This window comes from Mytilus trossulus, chromosome 9, assembly GCF_036588685.1.
Source record: "Mytilus trossulus isolate FHL-02 chromosome 9, PNRI_Mtr1.1.1.hap1, whole genome shotgun sequence".
Lineage (NCBI taxonomy): Eukaryota > Metazoa > Mollusca > Bivalvia > Mytilida > Mytilidae > Mytilus > Mytilus trossulus.
In genome coordinates, this window is record NC_086381.1 from 7759193 (window position 1) to 7769480 (window position 10288).

General features: G+C 32.0%; 1 long non-coding RNA gene across 1 annotated transcript; it reads right to left on the minus strand.

The window, feature by feature from the left end:
* Positions 1 to 209: 209 nt before the first annotated feature.
* LOC134684157 (uncharacterized) lies at positions 210 to 1947 on the minus strand. Its single transcript, XR_010101183.1, has 3 exons — positions 1841 to 1947; positions 991 to 1135; positions 210 to 290 (listed from the first exon to the last, which is right to left on the minus strand). It is a non-coding gene; the product is annotated as an uncharacterized LOC134684157 (long non-coding RNA).
* Between the last annotated feature and the right edge of the window lie 8341 nt (positions 1948 to 10288).

Genomic DNA, 10288 nt, shown 5'->3' on the forward strand with positions numbered 1-10288 from the left:
TTTTCGGCTTATGAAAAAAAAGTAAAGTTCTGATAATATATGATTGTCAATTCATTGAAAATGTGTGCCATATATTATAGAAATATCATCGCATTGATTTTAAGATTGCTCATACAATCTATTGAAAAATCCTGATTGTATGCTTAAACTTATGGAAACCTTACCTCTGCAGGTATATCTTATTAACTTGTAGTACAGACTTTCAGTACATCTGACACACCATTTGTTAATGCTTGTAGTACAGTCGATGTCAGCACAATGTGGTAGATAAGGTTGTAAAACGCTGCAATCTATTAGTATTCACAGTATTACAAGTACATTTTTATCATGATGTCGTTAAATACAAACTGAACAAGTCATGACTTCTTTGACTGTCCATGACGTTAATAACTATATTCCTGGGATGTGTTTTAGTTTATTTTCATCTCTGATGCATGCTTTTGTATTATTTAAAGTTATTGACTTTAAACTAGCTTTCAGTTACTGTGAGGACTCTTAAACCGTACGTTCGTGTTATATAGATCTATGGATATAATTTGTAATTCTTTTTTGTAATCTAATGATTTGTTACTTAGTGTTATAGATACTGGTTTGATAAGTGTTTGGTATGACTATGAATTAGCACTTCTTTTCTCATGCTATGAACAACAAAATTATTTATTTTGTAAAGAGCATTTGTGTATTCTTTAACTGTATACCTTACAACAAAATGTTTTTATCTTACCTGTGTACTTGATGGTACCGTATCAGGCGACATTTTGTACAAACTTATTGTTGTTTTTTCTGGTAAATATCCCCTGATAAACGGGACATTAGAGCAAACAGATTACAAGTCTTTCTAACTTGTAGATAAGTAAGGGGGAAATTACAACCACATAACTTTTATTCCCCTAAAGTTCGCGTAAAATGTCATATATTATATGATAAACTGCATTTTACTTTACCGGGAAATGGTATGTATAGCCAGGCTTATTGATTAACTTTCCATACCTTTATAAATTGATAACCGCCATGGTCCCCCGCATGATTCTCGACTTTGTCCACCACAAGGCAGAGTACAATCATATTCACTTCGCTTGAAATAACCTGAAATCTTTCTTGGGTCATCACTGCCACAGAAGCAATGCGTCTTAAACTTTATATAATAATATTTAATTGTGAACATTAATTAGATAATATATGTTTAGCCGAAAAGAATAATAATCTAACTTAACAAAATATGAATAATTATTCTGTCAAACTCATAAGAAGATGTTTTTGACCTACGATTTTTAAAGTAGCTTCTGCTGCCAAAGATAGGTTTACAGGGTCAGTGCTTATTTTGAGTGTTGTTGTGTGTAATTTAGTTTAAAACATTTTTAGATCACATTTCGTCGTTGTGATTTCAGTTTTCTACAAGACATTTTTTTAAATACAGTAAAATCAAGAAAACCATTCTAAAATCTGTTTTTAAGGAAGCGTATTAGGGCCATCCTTTTTTTTAGTTTTAATGTCGACTTAGATTTTGGAATAATCAACTTTAATCTTGTAATTATAAACTTTATCTTAAATTTATCAACTTCAATCTTGACATTTCCAATTTGGAATTATCAACAGTAACTCTTGCGGTATATTGTGGAACTATTCCCTCTTCACTCGTAAAACTTGTAACTTGTAGCTTCTCTTTAGAAACGAAACTCCTGATTGACTGGCAGGTGGGTTACAATTACACTCACACAAACTAAGAAATGTAGAAGTTAATGTAACGAATGGAAAAGTACATGTTACAAATTAAGAAATTGAATTTTACAAATTAAGAAATTTATAATTAGGGCGGATATTCCCTTTTATATCTTTTTACCTCTAATCCGCTGTAAATATAACTCCGCTTTTTACAGAACTGCATACATTTGTCAATTGTCTGGTCTGGTTGGTTCCATGAAGGATTCGGATAATCATACATACGTGATTCATCATCAGTGAAACATCCAACATAAACTGTAAAATATAATGCAAATCTATCTACTACATCATATCATATCTAAAGTCATTGTGTTTTTTTTTTATCATACTGAATGATACAAAGAATTCGTTATATTTTTAAACAACGAACTGACAACAATCCAAGCAGACCTTGGTGGACTTAATAATCACATAGTATTGATATTTTGTGTTGCTCATGGTAGTACAAATAAGATCATCAATCGTTATTCTAAAAGTAAGGAGGAATATTTGTCACTCCAACGTAGAGTTGATTTTATTTATGATTCTTATTTGCTTAACTTCCGTTTGGCAAATATGCAATGTTTCATTTGAAGTTTTGCACATTTAGGACAAGAAAATTAACATAATTTCAAAAGCAATATTAAGAAAAGGCAGTCTCTTTCCCATACGAATTTACCTTTTGACCCTTCAGACATTTCAGAGACGGTGGGAGTCATCATAACCAATGCAACTTATTTAATGGCCTTATTCAGACACATCGTTGCTGTGTGTTTATTCATCCAACACAGCCAAACGACTTCTCTTATTGAAATATGATTTAGCATCTGGATGTGTGATATTCATATAATAGGGATTTCTTTCGGTCCTTTGTATATTGTTTTCTAAATAACAAATTTGAAAGTATTTTTGAAAAGAAAATGAGGACAACATATGTATATGTGTGTAAAATTGCTTCCATTTAAAAAAAATCGTTTCTTTGAACAGCTTATCACACAATTGTAAACACTGTTACTTTACTTTTTGCAACCTTAAGTGTTAGAAATAAGTAAAAACAATATAATACATATTTCTCCTGTATGAATAAACCAATTATATAATGTTTCACATTTGAAATAATTTGAAATATATTTTGTGGTAGACGTCAAACATTACCTCTCGTCGCCTTACAAATCTTTATGCACATTTCTGAAAGAAAAATAATCTATAATAGAAAGAAAGTTTACCGAGTGAGTATAACTTAATTAGCTGAACATATCTGTTTTAAGACGTCCCAGGAGAAACTAGAAATAAAAAGTTTAATTAACTAAAAACAGGACAATTTCAATTTTGTAATTATCAACTCTTCTTGGAGATTGCGATTATCCTCTTGCAGCACATATGGCCATTTAACAACTTGTTTGGCTGATTGGAGCCAATGAAGCCTTCACCTCAGCAAATAACAAAACCTTTAAATAGACATATTAAGAAGGGATATAGTTATGATACTGTTGTCAGGTCATTAAAGATTGCATATTTTGGCGTTAATATTGATTCACTTATAAGGAACTTAACACATTTATTCAAAAACAGTTGTTGGCATTACACGGGTTATGTTCTTCTCATATTAGCTGAAGCACGCCTCCGGGTGCGGGAATTTCTCGCTACATTGAAGACCTGATAGTGACCTTCTTTTGTTGTTTTTTTCTATGGTAAGGTTGTTGTCTCTTTGACACATACCCCATTTCCATTCTCAATTCTATAATGGTATGATACTAAACCGCTAACGGGAAGGATTCTGCCTGATATATTCATATAATGAAATCATAATCTTTCAATCAGTTTAATTGAAATCTGGAGCTGGCATGTCAGTTAACTGATGGTAGTCTGTTGTTATTTATGTATTATTGTCATTTTGTTTATTTTCTATGGTTACATCTTTTGATATCAAACTCGGACTTCTCTTGTTCTCGCTACATCGAAGATCTGTTGGTGACCATCTGTTGTTGTCTTTTTTAGGGTCGGTTTTTTTTCTTTTTGACACATTCCCAATTTCCATTCTCAATTATATTTGTATTAACACAAAAGATAATATGAATAACATGTTTCCGAATTGATTTTCCTCTAAGTTTAGTATTTTTGTGATTTTACTTTTTATGTTAACAGATTACACAGACTATTGAATATTTGTTTTCAAGTGTAGTCGGTATCTGTTTAACACAAAAGATAATATGAATAACATGACTTTCCGAATTGATTTTCCTCTAAGTTCAGTATTGTTGTGATTTGACTTTTTATATTCACAGATCACACACAGACTATTGAAAATTTGTTTTCAAGTGTAGTTGGTATCAAAACTGTTATGTGCTATAATGTTTCTCGAGAAGAAAAAGTATTATACTTTAAGTGTAATCTTTTATTTATTGTAATGTAGTCTATAGAACTAACACACAAGCATAATTGTGTTATTCAGAGGTTGACGTTGGCACATCTGTCATATTTGGTTTATGTAAATTATTTTTGTTGTCTAATTAGGCTGTACGATTGTTTTATTTAATTGTCATATAATTTTTCATGTCAGAACATTTTATATTAGTCCAAATGATATAAGTTCTTTTGATGCCAAATTACAAACAGTGAACTGTAATTGCTTATATCTTTGTCATTTTCACTTTTGAATATAGTTGTATCATTTGCAATCCAATCTTATGTTCATATTTCATATGGTAGCCTTTTATATTTTTTTATTGAGCGGCAATATTTATCTAATAGCAGATGTTAAGTTATTGGTTGGTAGCGATATCAGTGTGCACGATTCTTATAGTTTCTTTGTTGTTGGTTTTTTTTTTAGATTTAAAAAATAGGTATTAAAATGCGCACGAAAATTGGTTAAATATCACATTCTGTTCCTAAATGCAGGTCAAGATATCTGGACCATTTGGGTGTGTGTGTTAGTCGATTTTTATGTTGTATATAAACTACTTGGTGATCTGGGCGATTAATGTTGTCTTTTTATGCATTTAGGACATTTTGATATCTGTTATCATTTGTTGCATTTCATTGAGATAAAATAGATATAGATACATAACTTACGGTATCCAAGTATCAAAAACCATATCTTTAAACATTTATCTATAGTCTAAAAATAAATGTAACGACAGATTAAAAACAACTAGAGTTTTAGAAAGGTAAATTATGAGCCTATTGCAGATAACTTACGGAAGTTAAACGGGAAGGGTGTTACATAATATATGATAACATGTTGACAAATCTTCACATGTAGCTATCCCCAACATTAAAATAAAAACATATCTTTTAAGATAAAATTAATCTGCCCTTGCTAGACTCGATAGGTATTGGTTTATTGGTATAAATTGTCAATTCTTAGTGCAAAGGTACGAGATAACATGTTTAAATATAAGTTTAGTACATTATTTTTTTTACGTGAAATTGCCATGTTGAATACAAGTACATTACACTATCCGTTTGAAATATTATAAATAAACAGTTCGTAAAGGTCTCAGTCACCACTTTAACTATTTCAATGTTAGAATTTTTTGTTGAATCTTTTGTATCTCTCTATATTGATTGATATTGTAAAGTAAAGAAACAACATTGCTTTGTGGTGAACGTCCACAACACTGCATCCCTTTAAAAAAGTAGTGTAAGGCAAATGGTTAATTTCAAATCACATTATCAATCTCAACTATATATATATACATACATTTACATAAAGAACTAGATTGCGGTTTTTAATTTCGTTATTCTTGAACTTTCTAGATATTTTTTATTTATTTATTTTTTCATTTTGCCAATTATTCTGTTATCTTTTTAATTGAACACTACATTATTCTATATTCTTTATTTAGTTTTTTTGTAATTTATTTTTATTTCATCTGAAAATACACCAAGTATATATTGTGATATATAGTTATATAGTTATTTCATAATACATATAATGATATTAAATTTTCCAATAGCAGTCTAAAATTAAAAAGTTAGTTATGCTATGCTAATTAGTCTAAATTTTCTACCAGATCATACACATCTTTTATCACTCTGGATTAGAATACCGGAATATGTTGATAAGGTTAATGATGGCATCAGCCTTCTCCTCTAGCCACATGCATCACTCCCTATACAATGATGTTGAACATGAGAAGTACCAGGAGAGGCCACCAGAGATCATTAACAAATAACATATTGGACAACATGTTGGACAGAGTCACATAAATAAATGTCAACCTAAGTCAAGGGGAGATAATTCAAATACAATCAAACACAAATTAGTATATCAATATATATAACATGTATAACAATAGCAATAAACATAGATAGTACTTTTAAGATGCACACAAATCACTGTCCAGTTGTGATGTGCATCAACATATAATTAATTCTACATTAACTATTATAAAGCCTTAAGTAAGTACAAAATAGAAAGATCTCTCCTCACATGTGAACTATGTTTTTAATTAATTCCCATTTACAATCAAATTTCTCTCTTGCTCTAGGGGATCTGTAAAAGGAGGTAGATATTTTTTCTATTTGGTAGGAATTTTTAATCATAGCTATGACACCCGTAAGAGTCGGTAATGAATTATTAAAGCGACATGTATAAATGTAATATTTAACCACAATAGTGAATAAGTTTAGGGAAATATCCCAAGACTCTGACCCAAGAACAATGTTTTCCACATTAAGAATTAAAGTTATATTATTTTCAACTTGAAAAAGTGCTGCAATTTCTAACCACAAATTTCTCACTAGGTTACATTCCCAGAATAGGTGACTTATAGTTTCTTTAGTTTCATTACAGAAACTACATAAATTAGTTTCTTTTAACCCATATTTCTGCAATAATGCATTTGTAGCGAGAGTTCTATGTAAAATCTTAAACTGGAACATACTAAATTTGTTGTTTTTAGTGCAACAAAAGGGTAAACTATAGATGAAATCCCAATTTTCTATATGAGTGCCTAGTTCCTTACACATTTTGTCTTCTTGTTTTGTAGGACGTTCTGTATACATTGACAAGAATTTTTTATAAAAGAACTGACATGACTTTTTATTGTTTTTTATAAATTCAAATTATCGTTAGATATGTGCATAATTTTTTCTGAAGTAGTGATTAAATTTTTCCAGTCTTTTGGTATCATATGCAGCAAAGAGTGGTATTCCAAGAAATTAATATTAAGATTATATTTTTCGCAGAATTCATTTAAAGTAAAAAATTTGCTGTTTTCATCAAGTAAATCACCTATAAAGAAAACTCCTGATTCAACCCACCTCTGGTAAAAGATAGTTTTATTATTAATTTTCAAACTCTTGTTTAGCCATATGGATTGTTTCATGATCCCTTCAGCAGTGTCATTAGTGGCAGTGTTTAGGATATTCCAGTTTAGTAAAATATCTTTCCAGAAATTATTAAAATTTGAAGAAATCTTTTGGATACCATCAGGGGTCATCAACCATATTTTGTCTGCTCCTAATCTGTTGTATTGATCTATTAACAATGTTTTCCATGGGGATATATTCAAGGGGTCTAAAAGTTTGTTTATCCATGTCATCTTTAATGAATAACAAAAGGATCTTATATCTGGCATTTTCAACCCCCCATTTTCAAATAACCCTATCATAACTTTTCTTTTAATCTTGTCTGGTTTTCCTGACCACAAGAAACTAAAAAAAATATTTTGGATTTCTTTTATTTTATCATCCGGCGGGTTTGGCAAAACTGTCAATGATTGAATAAGAATAGGTAGAGCAAGTGATTTAATGACAGTGATCTTTCCCATATATGTTAAATCTCTATAAACCCAGGAATTTAGCAGGCTCTGTATTTTTTTTATTTTTTCTTCAAAATTTACAAGCGTTTTATTTTCACTGAACAGATCAAATTTTATTCCTAAAAGTTTAAATTTTCCTGAATGATTCCAGTTTAAATTTCTTGTAGTTGTTAATTTATCCCTTGAGTGAATCTTCTTTATTTAGTTGGCCAATTTTTCTCTTAAGTTTTTGTTTTACTCTTTAAAAATTTATGGGTATAAGAAATAAGAGATGCTTGACAGGTTTTTAAATGGGTTTTGGGGGGAATCTATAATATAAACGTATTGTCGAGATTACCGCGGGATTACGACGTTCCTAAGTTTGTAGATCTTTGTACATTACCATTGGCGACGTTGGCGACTTCAGTGACGTCGCTGTGGGCTCTTTGAGTTGTTATTAAAAGTTATGGCTGAACAGACGTATTTGTTATATTAGCGAAAATATCATACTTTTAACCTCCACATTTATGGTACCGTGACCAATGTATTTAAGCAAGCTCAAATCGATAAGATCCGGGAACAGAAGTGCTGTTACAAAACTTATACGGAAGATAGATGCAGCGAAGCAAGATACAGATTTCGATCCAGAAGAGTTAACCGCAACATTTGAAAACCTTCTTCAGAAGCAAAAGATACTTATCAACCTGAACGAGCAGATACTCAACCTAGCGGAAGCAGAAGATATTGAAAGTGAAATTCTAGATTCAGATGAGTATTGTTTTACGTTAGAAACCAAAATCAGACACATACGACATTTTGTTCAAGATACTCATACCACATCAAAGACACGTCAGAGTGAAACTTCATCCCAGATATTAAATATTGACTCTCAATCGTTCGTATCAGCAAACACTCATACACGCAGTCGTCACAAAATCCATTCTCTCAAGCTTGTAACACAGTGAGTACTAATTTAAGTCCGTATACATCCGCAAGCAGTCAGAATCACTACTTACCCAAACTCTCACTTCCGATATTCACAGGGAATATATTAGAGTGGCAAACTTTCTGGGGTTCGTATGAATGCGCCATACATTTAAACCCTTCATTGACCGATGTCCAGAAATGTAAATACCTTAAAGCGCAGTTACAAAATGAAGCTTTACGCACCATAGCTGGTTTTGCGCTTACTAATGCAAACTATGCAGACGCCATTATTTTATTAATGGAGAGATCGGACAAACACACAAAATCACGCAAGCATACATTCAAGCATTATTAGACATTCCATCACCACGAAACCATCTTATTAGTTAGAGACAAATCTATGATCAAATGGAAACTTACGTCAGAGGGCTAGAATCTTTGGGCCAGTCACAAGACTCGTATGGAACATTACTTGTACCAATTATTTTGAAAAAATTACCGGGAGAAATTTAAAAAAAACCTCGCCCTTGAACATGGAACAGACAACTGGTCATTACGAGACCTCCGGAAAAGTATTTGCAATGAAATAAACATAATTGATGCGGGACAAGACACTGAAACTTCTAACAATTTACCAAGTACATCATCTTTCTTGACCGGAACTAAATCAACAAAACCCCGCCAAAATCAAACTCTAAATACAAGAAATATACGCCAGAATTTAGACACTAAACCTTGTGAATTTTGCCACGATGTACACGCACCAGCGCATTGCGCGAACATATCGGACACAGCAGCACGCATGAACATTGTAAAACGGGAGAAATTGTGTTTCAACTGCCTTGGAACACATCGTATACATGACTGTAAGTCAAAACAATTATGCCGAAATTGCAACAAAAGACATCACACAAGTCTGTGTACTGTACGCCAATTTAACAACAAGAACTACGATAATGACAGAAGTAGACAAAGCGTGCAAAATACAAATTACAGCCAACAGCATATGAATTTTCATGGTAGCAATGAACAAGCTAATCAGACATCTGTACATTTGGTTAATGACACGAATCAGAAGGAAGAGGACACGTCAATTTTATACTCATCAGTCGATGTACGTACACATGTTCTTTTAAAAACTGCAGTAGCACCCGTATGGTCAGACCACTCATGTAGAGACACCCATATACTTTTTGACGAGGGAGCACAGAGATCATTTGTGACCGAAGATTTAGCAAGAAAACTTAATTTACATTCAGAGGGAACTGAAATTCTACAGTTATCATCATTTGGAGATAGAAACCAAACCGTAGGACATTTAGATAAATCGACAGTGTTCGTAGAAACAGATGCAGGACAGAAAATACCGATAAACATTATTAAAGTGAGAGGGTTAGCTCTATAGAACCAGGTATAATCCACCATTTTCTACATTTGAAAATGCCTGTACCAAGTAAGGAATATGACAGTTCTTGTCCATTCGTTTTTGATGCGTTTTGTTATTTGATTTTGCCCTGTGATTATGGACTTTTCTTATTGATTTTTCTCTGAGTTCAGTATTTTTGTGATCTTACTTTTTTCTAATTGTACCAATGATTGCCGTACCTTTGCAGAACAATATTCGCCACATCAACAAAGGACTGAAATATTTACGGGGACTTAAGTTAGCACATCCGGTAACACAGAAAGAGTCTTTCGAAATATCGTTATTGATCGGAGCTGACTACTACTGGGACTTAGTCGAGGATGAAGTCATACTGGGGAATGGTCCAACCGCCGTGAGGTCAAAGTAAGGTTTCTTACTTTCCGGTCCAGTAAGCGACAAGAGAGATAACTCGTTGAAGGGTACTAGCATTTTTAATATTCTTGTTTCTCACAAAACGGATGAGCATGATATAGAAAAATTTTGGAGA